Raw genomic sequence first — 17,296 nt, 5'->3', positions numbered from 1 at the left:
ATGGGAGAAAGCCTTCAGTGGATCATTTCCGAGTCTTTGGATGCCTTGCATATGCTCATGTGCCAGTTGAATTTCGGCATAAGTTGTCAAATAAGGCAATTAAGTGCATATTTGTTGGGTACAGTGCAGAAAGCAAGGGGTACCATCTCTACAATCCTGTTACACGCAAGATCATTGTCAGTAGAGATGTGATATTTGCAGAAAATTCAGCTCACACTCAGGCTGAATTTCATATGCCTTCTTCTTCAGAGGATGTTTTTGAGGGGTTACTACCCATTGCTTTGGGTTCCCCTACTGATATTTCTTATGCAAATCAGAATTTACAGCCACCTCCCGATGCTCCAGTTCAGCCACAAGATGTCTTGCCACCTCCACAGACAGTGGAACAGGTGGTTCAGCAAGAAATTGCAGACATACATGCAGCAAAAACAGTCCCAAACTGGCTGTTACAAACTCTCAGGGAGAGTAAGATTGATGTTCCATTACCTGGCAGGACTCGCAGTGCAGCAAGGCACATGGAAGGTGCTAATTCAGTGGAATCAACATATGCAGGTACTCTTCTCGATGAGGAGGAGCCTGCAACATTCGAAGAAGCGAAGGACAATGTGCATTGGATGAATGCCATGCACGATGAGTTGCAGTCCATTAAGAAAAATCAGACTTGGGATGTTGTAGACTTGCCACCAGGTAAACATGCCATTGCCACACGATGGGTTTTCAAGGTGAAACGGAAGCCAGATGGCTCCATTGACAGATACACGGCAAGGCTGGTTGCTAAAGGCTATGCTCAGAAAAAGGGCATAGATTATGAGGAGACTTTTGCTCCTACATCCCGGATGACCACCATCCGATCTGATATTGCAATGGCTGCACATTTTGAGTGGAATGTTCATCAGTTGGACATAAAAACAGCCTTCTTAAATGGAGACTTGCTGGAAGAGGTTTAAGTCAAACAACCTCCAAGCTTTGAAATTACAGCAAATGCACTTCAGGTATGCAAGCTAAACAAAGCTTTGTATGGGCTGAAACAGGCCCCTCGTGCATGGTATGCCAAGATTCATGCTTTTTGGACCAGCAAGGGGCTGCACAATAGTCCTACTGAGAGCACACTCTACATCAAGATGGATGGGGGGGAAATTTTAGTCATCCTTCTTTATGTCGATGACTTACTGCTCACAGGGTCCAATGAAGATAATATTGCAGATTTCAAAGCTGATTTGCAGACCAACTTTGACATGTCAGATTTGGGGCTGCTTCACTTTTATTTGGGGATCCAGTTCTCTCAAGAGAGACGTGGCACTGTTATGTCTCAGTCCAAGCATGTGCAGAAACTCTTGGACAGATTTAACATGCATGATTGTAAGCCCATAGCCACTCCCATGGAGCCGGGGCTGAAACTCACAATGCATGATGCAAGAGAATTAGTTGATGCCACACTTTACAGTCAGGCTGTTGGATGCCTCATATATCTCTGCAACACTAGACCTGATATTCAGTTTGCAGTATCTCAGGTGAGCAGGTATATGCACAGCCCAAAAACTACGCATTGGCAGGCAGTTAAGCACATCTTCCATTATTTGCAAGGCACGAAGTCTTTTGGCTTGTTATTTCCCAGGGGGGGTGACTTGCAAATGCATGCCTACAGTGATTCAGATTGGGCTGGTGATTATGACACTAGGCAGTCCACTAGTGGCAATTGTTTCTTTTTGGGTAAATCTTGCATTTCCTGGCTGAGCAAGAAACAATCTACAGTGGCTACCTCATCATGTGAAGCTGAGTACAGGGCAGCTTTCACAGCAACAGTTGAATGTGTCTGGCTGCGACATCTATTTGCTGATCTTCATCTGTCATTGGAGGGTCCTTCTCCAATTCTCACTGATAGTCAGAGTGCCATTGCAGTGGCAAAGAATCTAGTGTTTCATGCTCGCACGAAGCACATTGAGGTTCACTATCACTACGTCAGAGAGAAGTTTCATGTAGGAGAGATCAGTATGATCTTTGTGTCCACACATGACAACGTTGCAGATATTTTCACCAAAGCACTACCACGTGAAAAGTTTGAGGCATTTCGCAGTGCCCTGAACTTATATCCGTTTGGTGATTGATCAGCCTTGTACATGACATTGGCACTACAGGGGGGTGTTAGAATTATAGATATAATTCAGCAGTGACCAATGTAATTTAATAAGCTAGTTAGGGGCACTTTTCCCTCTTTAAGAGGTTTTTCCCCATAACCGCAGTTAGTTCACTAACTATGGTTAGTGACTACTAAGGTTTTGTCACTAGGACAAAACCTTATCTCTCACTCTTTCAGTTGTACTCTCACACTCTTCTATTGCAACTAAGCTTTCAAGCTTTCAGCTCTCAGCTCACTCTGTTGCTCTCTCTCCCCCCCAAATCTCACATCCTCTTCCTTGGGTGCTTCATGCGTACGTAGCGTTTTGGAATGCGTAGCAATCCATGAATCTACCTTGTGGAGTCGCTGAATACATTCGGCATGATATGCCTTGCCATTCCACGTCTACCACTCAAGGACACGCATAATCTCTTCTTGGAATTCCTCCCAAAATTGCAGTAAATTTGAGTGTCAACAAATTGTGGTAATGCAGCTCGAAGTTGGTTGGGCAGTACCAAGTTGGTTGCAAAGCATGCAAAGTTGAAGCGGACAATATTTCTTTTCGTGACCAAATTGCTTACAAAATGAACAAAACGGACATTCTTTTGATCGGTGACCATCAAATGCACAGTAGCAACACATTCGTGGCAGTTGTAAACAGAAAAAATGTAGGAAAAACTATCTGAACTCAGAATGTTAGAATCACCGCAATGTCAGAGTGTCAAAAACCCGGAATGTCCAAAATTAGAGCGGACTAGTCGGGTCAGAAGCGGATCTCTATTGGAAATGGACCTCTGGTCGGAATTGGACCAGTTGGTCGTAACTGACCCGGGTTGCAAAGTAAAGGGCCTTTCACAGCTTAGCTCAAAACTGTAAAAGTATACGTCACCAATTTGTTGATTTCTATTGTCATGTATCTTGCAGGTTGGTGAGAAGGTCGGATTCACTAGCCGGACTGTCCAATTGGTCGGATGGACTCGACCATCTGCTTATCTAAGTGTTGCTGCTTTGGGTTTTGTTTCTTCATGACCAAGTGGCTGATGCTCTCTCAGCTTTAATCTTTATTTTCCACTTATCGTGCAAAATGCATATACTGATTGTGACTGTTTTTTGTAGCATGTGCTGATTGTGGCGCATAGTAACTACCTGTTTCAAAACGTCATTTTGAAGTCTCACACAAATTTAACCTTGTGAGGGCATGACAAGATGGGGCATCCAAGCTACCCTAACTGGCAAACCCTCTCACCCCTCTTTCAACTAGTTGTCTAGATGACTCTAATGCCAATCTCAACGGTCTCTAACTAGGCAAATCCCAAACCCTATGAAGATATGTCACTAGTGGAAAGATGGCATCCATCTGGAGTGGTGTCATGATGAACTCTGCATGTACTATCTGGTGAGGACCTGAGGGCTTACTCCAAATCATCCTGGACCCCATAATCACTTGTAGCCTCTAAAATATCCACCAATCGGGCACCAAGAGATCACTCCCCCAGAAGGGTGCAGCATACATGGTTGTCGGTCTCACTAGTGAATCAAACAGCCCTCTCTTTGTGCACTATTCGTTGTAGAGCATGGCATATAACATCTTTCTAAGCCAAGCACAATGTGCTAAGGGCTAACTAGAAAATTCGCAAACCCACGAAGACATGGCTGACATTGGATGCTGACTTAGAGCAGCCATATACAGATGCTACGCTTTAAAGAAGGGTAGTGGGTAGCCTGATTTGATAGCCTAGAGGCCAAGTATTTCTTATGTTCTCGGGTAGTTTGAGATGACAAACTAGGAGTACCTACACTCTTTCTTGGACGTAAAAGTATGGCAAAGAAAGGTGGCATCTTTGTGAGCCAAGTGAAGTACGTCAAGGTCATTAGACAAGTTTTATCTGCTGGACAGCAAGCCCACTTCCACACCCATGAGGCATGGCTGAAATTGGATGCTGATTTGAAGCAGCCACATGTGGATGCCGCTCATTGCAAGAGGGTACTACGTAGCCTCATTCATTTGATGACCTTTAGGCTAGATAATTTTTATGTTGTTGAGTGTCTCAACCACTACAACAACATAACCCAAAGCCAGCCATCGGAATTTGGAAGGCAACTAAAAGGATCCTCAAGTCCATATAAAGGTACCATGCCTTTGGGATCTTTTATGGCAAATACAAAACCCTACAGCTGCCAAGGTTTTGTGACAAAGATTAGGCATGTTCAAGCCTCAAGGACAATATGTCCAGTACTAGAAAAGTTTTTTGGGAGAATTTCATGGGGGAGCAAGAAGTAGAACATTAGTGCTCTTGTTAGAAATCGACCAACAGAGGGTACGTACAGCGGAAGACCGATAGAATAGCCCAAGAGCTCACACAGTGTGTGGAGAGTGGAATCACAAACTTCTTAAACTTATGCGCATCAAATAGATGTGCAGACAAATAAAATAGACAATGATCCAACCAAATATAGAAACCACCAAAACAATATATTTCCGTCCAAGGCTATGGACACAATACAAAAGAGATAGATCCAAAGTCCCACCAGAGCGTGGTCCTTTGATCTTACCACAAGGTACTTCTACTATCTACCACATATCACTAGACTTGAGCCCGCGTGCTCCACCTCGAGCGTATGTAGACTCTTCGTCCAGATCCTTCTACCTTACTGCCTGTGTACATCCTACGTAGGCAGCCTTCCAAGCTAGGTCTGCAGCTCCAAGGTTCTCTCCTTCACCTCCAGTGATGAGGCTCAAGGAAGGTCTCTTTGGCTGCTCCAAACTGCTGGGGATGTGCTGCTCCAAGTGATAAATTATGAGGGCACAAGGCCCTCCCTTTTATAGGCCCAGAGGGCTGGCCAACCAACCAACCCAGCAGGCCCAAAATGGCTAACCTGCTGGTCGGTCAACCTGCCCCCTCTGGCCTATATAATGTGCCCCTTCTGAGGTTCAAAACAAGGGCCTGTTGGCCCACACAACTAGGGCACCTGGCCCTTACTTTCCTGCAGGGCTGATCCACTTGGTCTGCCCTAATCTGACCTGGTTGGCTGGCTCCAACCAGCCCAACCAGTCAGCCAATAGCCACTGCGCTCTGTCATGACAAGAGAAATCACTAATCTGTGATTAGTAGACATTAAAACATTATTATTATGTTATACGCCAATGGTGTAACATGTATTTGTATTTATGATGGACACCGACCGATTTGTTATGGCGGTGGATCATCTGAGTAGATATGACTAGTCAAGCTGGAGCCACAGCTTCAGACGGCATCAAATTTGGACATGTGATACTTATTCTATTAATAAAAATGTGCACACACGTGTCTAGGTCCTAGGGGCAATAGGAAGGGAAGGGTGCATTAAGGTGCATTGAATGGTAGATGCATGGGTCATAGGCTAAGGGTAGGTGTAAATGGGAGGATGGAACTTGAGTGATCTCAAGGGACATTAATGAAAGGGTATCACCCTTTCATTGTGAATCTCACGTTGCATTCTCTCTACCACATTGCATTCATCCGTCATCTCTCTCCCACCTTGCATGTAGGTCGAAATAGAAACAAGTACTCTCACGAGGGCGCTCTTTCCCATTGGAGGGCCAATCGTCGGCATTCAAATTCTGCATGCATTGCACACATTTGCATTCTCGAAAAGTGTGGATTTTCACATTTGGTATCAGAGCGGTGACGATCCACGAGCGGGACGAGAAGAGGGCGACAGTTGCAGACGACGGAAGTCGCAAGAGAAGTTGCGGAAGAGGATCACGACCGACCGATCTCCGAGGTTCTGGGACAAGGGATTTTTTGGAAAATTTCTGGTCTTGAACGGTAAACGGGGTGTCCTCACGAGGTGAATTGCCCCCCCCCCAATGTGAATGTACCCTTAAAAGCCTTAAACCATGAGGAAAAGGGATCCCTGTTCTCCCCAACGGAAAGTCGGATCGGAATAAGATTTTAAGGGGGCGATCCACCCATCAAGTACCCCCTATAACGGTATCTAGAGCTCCAATCCGCTCAAAATAAGTAGCCCAAACGGAGCGTACCAGTTTACAGCAGAAATACAAGAAGAAAAGCTTGAAAGAGAAGGGAAAGGAGGTCATTTTAAGTGTCTTCTCAACACAAACGAAGCGGGAGTCGGATAAGTACCACCAACTCTACAACACTTGACTTTTGCTGTAAAATAAACCTCTTTTTTTTGAAATTACAGCAAGACATTTTCTCTCTTGTATTACTAAAAGGAAAGAATGGAAGGGGAAGGGACATATAACAATGAACTTTCTCCTTTTCCTCCATTACCCCAAGGAGAGAGAGAAAGAACACCTTCACCCCCTCTTGAAGAGGATGGATTAGGTGAGAGTTATACACATCTTGAGTATGATAACCCACAAATAGATTTACAACAATCTCTCCTTCAAGAACCTCTTGACAAGGAGTTCTCCTTTCGTAAGGAAAGAAGAAATGAGACCAGCCAAGAACAAGGTGATGAGTTCACGCCTTCAACTCAAAGCCCAGTACACATGGATTATAATCCAAGAGCAAGAGGAAGAGAGGAGACTCCTGTTGATAAGCTGATTTTCCAGCTTAGCAATATGATTGAGCAGTCCATTATGACAAGATTAGGGACTAAGAGGACTTTAAACTTCGGGGATGAAGAGTTGAGTACCCCTTCTAAGAGGTCCAAATTCCAACCACGAGAGAGAATTGAGTTCCCCAAATATGATGGGGCAAGGGAGGCTGACAAAATCCTCAATTGGATTCGTCATTCTTTGCCCATCAAGACAAGACCGAGCAAGAGAAGCTTGCTCTTGCATCTGCAAAAGGATGCTCTAATGTGGTGGTACTTGTCACAAACAGGAAAAGAGCCTATTCATGAATGGGCTAAGTTCGTGGAGCGACTGAAAGCCACTTTCATGCCACCGAGGCATGAAGAGAACCTAACCTTTCGTTAGGAGAGGTTTAGGTAGTTTGATAATGAGAGTAATGCAGATTTTACAGCCAAATTTTGGAAACTCTCTAAAGTTACCCGAAAAGAGTGAGGAAGATAGGAGAAAGAAGTATTTAGCAGCCTTAAGCCCAAAAGTAAGGTACGAGGTTGAAATGTTTAACCCGACCACGCTTAAGGACCTCACTAAGCTGGCTGAAATAGCCGAGAGGAAATTGAATCCGCGTAAACCCTTCAACAAAGGAAATGAGAAAGCTATTGTACAAAATGTTAACAGCCAATCACGTCTTGGATGGATACCATTTCCTTCCATGACTGACGATGAGAAGAAAAAGCTAATTAAGGAGGGAAAATGTTTCGGATGTAAGAAACATAAGCCAAGGCATCCATGGCATAAATGTCCTACTCTATTAGCCGAAATTGTCAAAACCAATTCTGTAAAAGGGAAAGGCAAAGCATCCAAGCAGGAGGGTGAGGCTTCTACCTCCTCATCCCAAGACTCTACGATGAACATAGAACCAAGAGTGAATGCTATCCATTCAGCCAACACTGGTGTATGAATGTGTGAACTGAATAGAGAGTAGGCATATTCATTGTAGAGTATGGACAGAGAATAAATATTTTTCTCCTCCGTGTAGAGCATCTGATAAGATAAATAGGGCTGAAATAGAAGAGTTGGAAAAAGAGATTGAAGGTCTATAGTTTCTATAGACTAAGTAGCTCTCCATCTCAAAATCATCCATAGCCAAGGTCTAACTAGTTCAATGAAAACATTTGGGTGAGAGAATCATTTTAATACTGACCAATTTGTTGAGAATGTGTTTAAGCTTATTGAGCAGGTTACTGTAAAGAGATTTCAGCAGCTAAGTATTCATAATAGGATTCTGAGCATGAAGAGATACTGAAGAGGCACTGCAGTGGTACTTCTGCATTTTGAATATTCAGCATCAAGAGGAACCAGAACTAGAAGATGAGATTTAAGTTTGGATTCAGAAGAGATCGTGTACTACCAGGAGAAGAGTATTTGCAGATTATGAATTATTTGCAGATTATGAAGAGGAGATGCAAATGCAGAAGTAAAAGAGAAGCGTACGCAAGAGAAAGAGACAAGAGAGGATCCAGAAGAGGACTTCTGCCCATTCAAGCAGGAGGGAGTGTCATGACAAGAGAAATCACTAATCTGTGATTAGTAGACATTAAAACATTATTATTATGTTATACGCCAACGGTGTAACATGTATTTGTATTTATGATGGACACTGACCGATTTGTTATGGCGGTGGATCATCTGAGTAGATAGGACTAGTCGAGCTCGAGCCACAGCTTCAGACGGCATCGAATTCGGACATGTGATACTTATTCTATTAATAAAAATGTGCACACACGTGTCTAGGTCCTAGGGGCAATAGGAAGGGAAGGGTGCATTAAGGTGCATTGAATGGTAGATGCATGGGTCATAGGCTAAGGATAGGTGTAACTGGGAAGATGGAACTTGAGTGATCTCAAGGGACATTAATGAAAGGGTATCACCCTTTCATTGTGAATCTCACGTTGCATTCTCTCTACCACATTGCATTCATCCGTCATCTCTCTCCCACCTTGCATGTAGGTCAAAATAGAAACAAGTACTCTCACGAGGGCGCTCTTCCCCATTGGAGGGCCAATCGGCATTCAAATTCTGCATGCATTGCACACATTTGCATTCTTGAAAAGTGTGGATTTTCACACGCTCTGTACCGCCACTGCGCCATCTGCCAGAGCATGTTGCAGGCCCTCAGCCTGCCCACACACCTTGGCAAGCTCCTCACCACATGGCCGCCTGTACCCGGGATAACCCCGCCATCTTGCTGCTCATCAATAGACTCCTGCCAGGTCAGATCCAGGGGCATGATGCCTCTCTGCACAAAGGCACCATCTGATGCAGCCTCTGGAGCTCCAGATACTTGATCTTTTTCACCATCTGATGCAGCCTCTGGAGCTCCAGGTACTTGATCTTTCTCTCTCTGATCTCTACCCCCATGGCAGCCATTGTGCTGCCCATGTGGCCTTCCATCAATTCCCAGGTCCACCCCCCCATGCTCGCCTCATATGGGGGCTTGCAGATGGGGAGGTGACCTTTCCAACAGCTCTTTCTTCCACAGAAGTTGAATGTATGGCTGCTATTGCAGCAATGAGCAAAGCCATCTGGCTTCAAAGGTTGCTTGATGATCTTGGCAAATCAGAGTGGACTTCAATTCCCATTGGTTGTGACAATCAATCTTGCATTGCTTTGTCCAAGGTGCTTGTAGATCACATTAGAACCAAGCACATGGACAGCAAGTACCACTTCATTAAAGAGGAAGTGGGAGGGTAGCCACATTCAAATTATCTTCTGTCCTACAAAGGGCAATCTAAGGGATATTTTCACTGACTCAATACCAAAAAGTTGATTCTTTCTCTTGGTATTAAGGACAAATTAATTCTGATTTAAGAAAAGTAGCAACCCATTACATCGTGAGGGGGAATGTTCCTCATTGGTCCTAATCATCATTATATTTGTGTATCAAACACTAGGTTGCTTTGGTCATTTGGATGAAGACTTGTGTAACCAATGATCAAGATCCCATAGCTCTACGCCGAAGTGCTTGATTTAGAATATGATGTCAGTTAAGCTAAGATATCTAGGGTCCTCTAGCTAATTTAGAATATGAGGTTAGTTAAATTGAGGTATCTAAGGTCCTCTTGATTAGAGGGCCTCTTAATTAGAAGCCAATACAAATTTTAGGACTTACAAAATCCCCACTTTCCTTGTGTGTGGAAGTTTCTGCAATCCTTTTTGTGTTGTTCAGCTGTGCGCTTTGTCCCTTTTCTCTTCTTGTGTAGGAGCGAAACCAAATTGTCATATTAGATCTCTTGCAGCTACATGTGTCCCGATCTTGGGTCGAGCCCTTATTTCTCTTCTAGGATGTTCCACCTATAAGGGAGGCGTTTCGCATATTTGGGCAAACATTTCACGAGAAAAGCTTTTGAACGTTTTCACCCCCCTCAAAATCTGTTTTCATGTTGATCATGATACTTGTAAGAAATCCTAGATTTACTATATTTAGAAATGTGCTAAGGAACAGAAAGGAGACTGAAATAGCAGTAAACAAGGAATATTTGTATTGCTTGAGTGTTTGTAGTGTGTCATCCATACAATTGGGCCTCTCTTATATAGAGAGTGAAGAGTCACACATGAAAAGGTGTGTACTCCAAAGTGTATGTGCATGAAGAGGTGTGTACCCCTTGTGAAGGGTGTGACCCTTGATGAGAGGGTACATTACAATGGTAGTGTCTCTTCAATAGAATGTCTCTTGTGAAGGGTTGTGCCTCATAGGAAGTGTCCCGTCGGAAGGGCATACCCTTCCACAAGTGTCCATTCATCAAACCATCCATAAGTCTAAGGTATAGAGAAAGGAATATGTCACAGATCGTGACATCCCCTCCCACTCAAAATAAGACCCTGGTGGAGATAATGAAATGGCGTAGAAAATATCACGGTAAATTCTGAAAATACTGCTGTAAAATGTTAGTGTACTGCTGTAAGTCTTCATCAGATTGCCAAGTAGCGTCGGAGTTGTCTAGATCTCGCCAAAGAACAAGAAATTCCGTGATAAGTTGATGTCGAGTCTCTCGCTGTCGATGGTCCACAATACGCTCAGGAATAAGCAGAACATAATCGTCTTCGATTTCTGGGACATAATCACCTGCAGGAGGAACTGCCTCATCGCTTGGAATGTACGTCTTTAGCCAAGAAATATGAAATGTCGGGTGGATTTTACCCCATGATGGTGGTAATTCCATTTTTTAACTTAAAGGTGAATTTTTCTGGACGATCCGGAAAGGTCCATAGTATCTTGGTCGCAACTTAGGAAACACGGACTTGACCGTCTTATAGCGATGTGGGGCTACAAATAATAGCACCATGTGACCAGTTTCAAATTCCAGGTGACGTCTATGTTTGTTAGTGGACCGTTGATACCGCTCTTGCCCTTTTCGCATATGATCCCTGACTTGGAGTAGAATGCCTTGCATTTCTTGAACCAGTTAATAAGCTAGGGTTGAAGTACAAAATTCGTTGGTACAATCGGAGTGTGTCCATAAGCTGCTTGGAATGGAGTCATGCTGATGGCGCTATGGAAAGAGTTATTATAAGCAAACTCAAGGAGTAGTAGATACTCTTCCCAAGCTGCTAGGCATGACTGAATATAATGTCGAAGCATTTCTTCCAGAACTTGGTTGACTCTTTCAGATCTATGTCGGATACGATATTCTTGGGCAATCTATGGTGTCGGAAAATGTGTTGTATGAAGAGTTTGGCGATGTCCGGAGCCTGTGCACTTCTTTTGCAAGCAACAAAGTGTGCCATTTTGGACAATCGATCAACAATTACTATAATTTGAGTGTTACCTCTGGAGGATTGTGGTAGTGTTGTAATAAAATCCATGGAAATACTTTCCCACCTTTCAGTTGGAACTGGAAGAGGCTGAAGAAGTCCTGTTGGAAGTCGTCGGCTTGCTTTCATTTGTTGAAAAGATAAGCAAGATGTAACCATTTCGATGACGTCACTTTTCATCTGAGGCCAGTAGTATGTTGCACTAAGTAACATGTAAGTCTTGTTGATGCCTGGATGGGCAGCATAAGAAACTACATGATGCTCTTTTAACAAAAGACGTCGAACATCCTTGTCATGTGGTACACAGACGCCATCTTGATAATACAGAAGGTCGTCCGTATAAGAATAGGATGAGAAAATCTTCTGTTCAGAAGTCAAAGGTCGATCTTTTGAAAGAACTTGTACTGCTGTGCCGAAGTCTTTATCATTGAGGTACTTTCCTTTGAATGAATTCAGTACATTCACAGATAATATAGAGATCACCATAGCTGATGCTAGAGTTAAGCTGCTGAGAGCATCTGCAACTACATTGCGTAATGCTGGAATGTACTCAATGGTCATGTGAAAGTTGGCCAGAAACTCAACCCAGCATGCTTGTCGAGCGTTCAAGACTGGCTGAGTAAAGATATACATTAAAGAGTGATGATCTAATTTTACCACCGAGTCAGCTCCCATGAGATAATGCTTCCAAGAGCGATAAGCATGTACAATGGCAAGAAATTCCTTATCATAAACCGGGTATCAGGTTTGGATATCAGAATGTTTATGGCTGTCAAAAGCAATAACTCTGCCTTCTTGCATCAAGACTGCTTCTGTAGCGATGTCGAAAGCGTCGGTCATGACCTCAAACGGAAGGTTTGGGTCAGCAATAGCCATAATTGGTGTGGTAGTGAGTGCTTGCTTGAGTTGTTGGAAACTATACTCTGTTTCGAAAAGCCACTGAAAAACTGCAGTGCTTTTCCATAATTCGGACATAGGAGCTGCAATCTCAGAAAACTGATAGACCTTTGTATGGTAGAAGTTTGTCAATCCGAGAAAAGAGTGGACATCATGAACATTCATAGAAGTAGGCCAGTTTCGGATTACCTCGACTTTCTTGGGATCCACAGAGATGCCTTGAGCTGAAATAACATGTCCCAAATATTCGAGTTGGGTTTTGAAGAACTCACTTTTCTCAACGTTGATGTAGAGAGAATTTGCGCGGAGAACTTCAAAAACTTGGTGAAGATGTTGTTTGTGCTCATGTAGAAATCTGCTGAAAACGAGGATGTCATCGAGGTAAACGATGACGAACTTATCGAGGAAAGGCCTGAAGATGCCGTTCATTAGTGTCATGAATGTGGCCGGGGCATTGTTTAACCCAAAAGGCATGACCAAACATTCATAGTGTCCATACTTTGTTCGAAAAGCTGTCTTGTATTCATCGCCTTCTCGTATGTAAATTTAATGATAACCTGAACGAAGATCAATCTTTGAAAATTGTGTTGCGTGTAGAAGTTGATCGAAGAGGTCATCGATGCGAGGCAATGGATACTTGTTTTTGATAGTGAGCTTGTTGAGGGCTCGGTAGTCGATGCAGAGGCGCATTGACTTATTCGTTTTTTTCACAAATAGTACAAGAGATCCAAAAGGACTGCGACTGGGCCGAATGTGTCCTTTGTCGAGTAGTTCGGTCCCTGTTTTTGGATTTCTTCATTTTGAGTGTAAGAAACCCGATAAGGAGGTTTCGACGATGGATTACTGCCATGAATAAGCCCGATTAGGTGATCCACTGGTCGTCGAGGTGGTAACTGCTTTGGCAATTCCTGTGGAAAAATATCCAGGTAAGGTTGGAAGAAAGGTTGGTTGAGGTACTCGAGTATCCTTTGTTGGTGTCTCCTCTACTGCCGTAACCAACAGAAGTGAAGTCTTTACTTGACGTTTACGAACCCACTTCTTTACTTGTAGGGCAGAGGCAACTGGGGTTGTAGAAGAGTCCCTAGAACCAGTTAGCTCAATAAGTTTTACCTGGTGGACAATCTGGATAGTATGGCTGCGAAAACTGATTGAGGGATCATAGTCGTAGAGCCACTGTTGTCCGAGGATGACATCGTACCGAGAAAGAGGCATGATATCGAAGTTCAACTTGTCCGTATAATGTTGGATGTGAAAAGACAAGTTTTTTATCCTAGTGTTGCACAAGAATGTAGTTCCATTTGCGAGTTCAATCTGATAGTCCATGGGACTAGGACTGATGGTCAACCGACGTTTTTCGACCATAGAGCTAGCTGGGAAGTTATGAGAGCAGCCACTGTCGATGAGGATAGTGACTATTGTTCCACGAATCGATCCTTGGACGCAAAGTACTAGAGTGGCCAAGGAAGGTTCGGGGTTGCTGGTAAGGCTCGTGTGGATGGTATTTGCCATTCGAACAGCTTTGCCTTTCTTGTCTTGTGTTGGGATAGCATCTTCTCTTTGGAAAGTGCTAGGTTCCATATTGGAATTTTGCTTTGGTCGCTTTGGACAATCGAACCATCTATGGTCGCCCGTGCAGATGGTACAAAGTCCTTTTGTGCTGGAGTTGTTCTTCTTGTCTATGGCCGCCCCTTTATGTTAGTGATGACGGTCATGACTTTGTGAAGAGGAAAAGGCGTGATCCTTGCAGGAGTGCTTCTATTGGGATCCAGCATACGATTTCTGAGACTCGTGGGGATCTTGAGACTGTTGCTGACCTTGATTACTCGAGTTTTTTCTGAACTTCGAGTTATCTTAAGGGCGAGCACCCTTGGCCATAGTAGAGTTCTGTGTTCTATTACAACTCTGCTTCCTTGTGTTTTAGAAATCGGTAATGCGCTCTGCGTAAGCAATAGCGCCAGCTGTGGTGGTGATGTTTGCTTTGAGAACATCAATGCGTAACGAAGAATTTAGGCCTGAGATGAAAGCATGAAGGCAGTCATCATCAGTCGAAACATATTTCAGGAATTCGCGTTTTGATTCGTGCGCCTATTGCTGGGTGGTGGTTACCAAAAATTAAAACGAAGGTTTAGAGAACCCTTGGGTAGTCTAGGGTTAGGCCTTGGGTGTAGGGCTGATTGCGCTTTTTAGGCCCTCTAGGCACCCTTTTGTAGGTTAGTGCTTGGTGCCACAAGGTGTGTCGATTCTAAGGGGTATGACCCTTGGAATAGGTGTCCCTTTTCATGAAGGGGTGTAACCATGTTCTAAAGAGGGGTGTCCCCACATGAAAAGATGTGTCCTTTTTTCCACGATGAGGTGTGTCCCTCGGGTGAGGAGTCACAAACTCTTCATCAAAAGGTGTGTCCTTTTTTCCACGATGGGGTGTGTCTGATGGTGAAAAAGGTGCGTCCCTTGGTTTTGGGACAGCCCAAGCACATCAAAAGACATGATTTTTGTCGTGTCCATTCACATCAACTCGTGATGTGAGGAAGATAGAGAGGCCACTGATGACTTAGGTGGGGTTGGCGCTAAGAATTTTAACGCTCATTCTCTCCATCTAAGAAAGTGGGCAGGTAATGACATTTACACAAATACATGTCATCGCAACTTGATTAGCTCCCTTGGCTTTGGTACCCGGACCCGCCTAGAGCTTCGGTCTCGACACTTGCTTCTGGTTCTTACGCTTAGGACAATCATTCTTAGTATGGCCCCGCTCCTCCCAGAAGAAGCAACGTCCTTCCTTCTTGAGCCTCAAGGTACGAAGGAAACGAGCACAACCATTCTTCGCCTGAGTCAAATGTTTCTTGGAGGCGTTGTCTATAGACTTCGTCTCCCCGGTACCAGTGATAGAATGGAAGAACTTCCGCTTGTTCTTTCCACCCGTGTCGGCAACTGTGGTTCCCTTTGCACTGGCCATGGCATCATCATAAATACGCGTGTAATTCATGGCCTCTTGGAACGTGATACACTTGTTCTTGATCAGTAACTTGTAGAAGTCAGGCAAACCATCCACAAAGAAACCTAACAAGGTCACTGGATCCATCTTTGTAGCTCTGGTCTGCAAATCCCGAAACCTCTAAAGATAAACCTCAAAAGTCAAATTCAGCTTGGACATATCGAGGGCTTTAAGCTTACCTATGATATCGTAATCTTCCTCCTTCTCAGAAACTCTTTCCTGAAGACCCCTTCGAATTCGATCCATGTTGCAGGCTTGGGTTGGAGTTCCTTCCACCACAATAAAGCCTTTCCTAACATAAACCCAGCTGCAAGCTGTATTTTCTTGTCATCTGGATAAGGGTGAAACTGGAAGTGTACTTGCCACTTCTGCAACCAAGTGTCAACAACCTCCTTGGTACGAAACTTCTAGTCTCCGGAAAAAGGATCTGGAGTGATGTTTGGACCTAACATTGAAGCCATGGCATCCACATGCGTGAGCACCTGAACAGTGCTAGTCAACCAACCAATCCCTCCAGACTGTCATCTGTTGCGTACCTCCATCCTCACTCCAGCCATCAATACCCGCTCCCTAACTCTCATCCTGAAGGTTGCCCACGGCCTTCCATCACGTCCTTGCTCTCTGCTTTTATTCTAAAACTCGCTCCTACTTCTTTCCTGCGCCAACTCCTATAACTAACGAACTGCTCCCAAACTCTTCCCCTTACAGACTACCTTTCTCATAGCCTCTCTTCCACTCCACCTTGCTTCTTGCGAATTCACCTTTTCTCTCTGTCTCTCCTTCCTTCTTTCCACCATCTAACCGCCACCCTTAACCTTGAACCAATAAAGCACGTGCAGGGTAATAAACATGAATTTCGAAATTAGGGCATACCTAGAGGAACAAATCGTCCAAAATTCTTGGAACAGAAGTTTCTACCTCAGGAGTTGGCTCTGATACCAACTGACACATCCCAGCACTCCTGAAACCTCTGATCTGCAAGCAAACACAAGAACACACACAATGTGAGAAAACTGAGCAGGCTGCTCACCACCCAACCACGACATCTACAGGATGTGATCCCGAATCAAGAGATGTCCCCTCCGAGCCACGAGCTGAGCTACTGGCACGAACTCCCAACCAGATCCTAACCAACCTGGTGTCCCATACCACCAGGTGGCGCTGTGAAGCCTGGGATCTGCTGTTGGGCCTTGGGCTACGCTATGATGCAGGCGCGCGTCCGCGACTCAATCCAGGATCAGACCTAGCACCTGGGAACGAAACTTGCTCCCATCAGCTCTCTGAGAATTGAACCTCTGGGCCCCTTATATAGACTCGGGTCCCAAGCGCCAAAAATAGCGAAGACCTCTAACTAATTCGTACCCTTGCCACTCAACCCGAGAATCAAGCCTGCCTAGCTCTAAGCCCCCCCCAGGCTACCTGAGCTAGTCTTGTGTACCCAGTACACGTCGGATACCAATCCGTGCACATGACACATACCTTTCCACAAGTGTCCATTCATCAAACCATCCATAAGTCTAAGGTATAGAGAAAGGAATACGTCAAAGATCATGACAATACTACCAACTGCTGGTGACACATACAGCCAGCCTTATATACATTGCACTACACCCCCATCTATAAAAATCTCATTGGATTTCTCCCTCTTGCATTTCATCCCATGTAGTGTACATCACCTCAAAGACTTTTGACTATTCACGAGGTCTAAATAAACTATTATTTCTTTCTTTCTTTTTCTTTTTTCTATGGGCTGATGTTACAGCATAAGATCACTATCTCTTGATCCGCACCTTTACCATCCCACATCCAAAATGAATCAAAGTTAGAGATGTTCTAGAAGTGATGGTTGTTTAGTATAGGGAAGCATGTCTCAAATTATGTATCTTTTTGTGTTCAATAAACTACTCTCTTTTAATGTACTTGAATGCATATTTTATTTGTACAAAAAAAATTT

At 44.1% G+C, this 17,296-nt stretch overlaps 1 protein-coding gene across 3 annotated transcripts in view; it reads right to left on the bottom strand.

The window, feature by feature from the left end:
- The window catches only part of LOC147879760 (uncharacterized), a 45,231-nt gene that overhangs the window by 17,485 nt on the left and 10,450 nt on the right, over positions 1–17,296 (bottom strand). The gene's annotated exons all lie outside the window — the stretch shown is intronic.

Source organism: Dipteris shenzhenensis, chromosome 33 (assembly GCF_047967505.1).
Source record: "Dipteris shenzhenensis isolate YYH24624 ecotype China chromosome 33, Dip_SZ_1.0, whole genome shotgun sequence".
In the NCBI taxonomy this organism is placed as follows: domain Eukaryota; kingdom Viridiplantae; phylum Streptophyta; class Polypodiopsida; order Gleicheniales; family Dipteridaceae; genus Dipteris; species Dipteris shenzhenensis.
The sequence above is the reverse complement of the archived record's forward strand: the minus strand, read 5'-3'. Positions and strand labels throughout refer to the sequence as shown.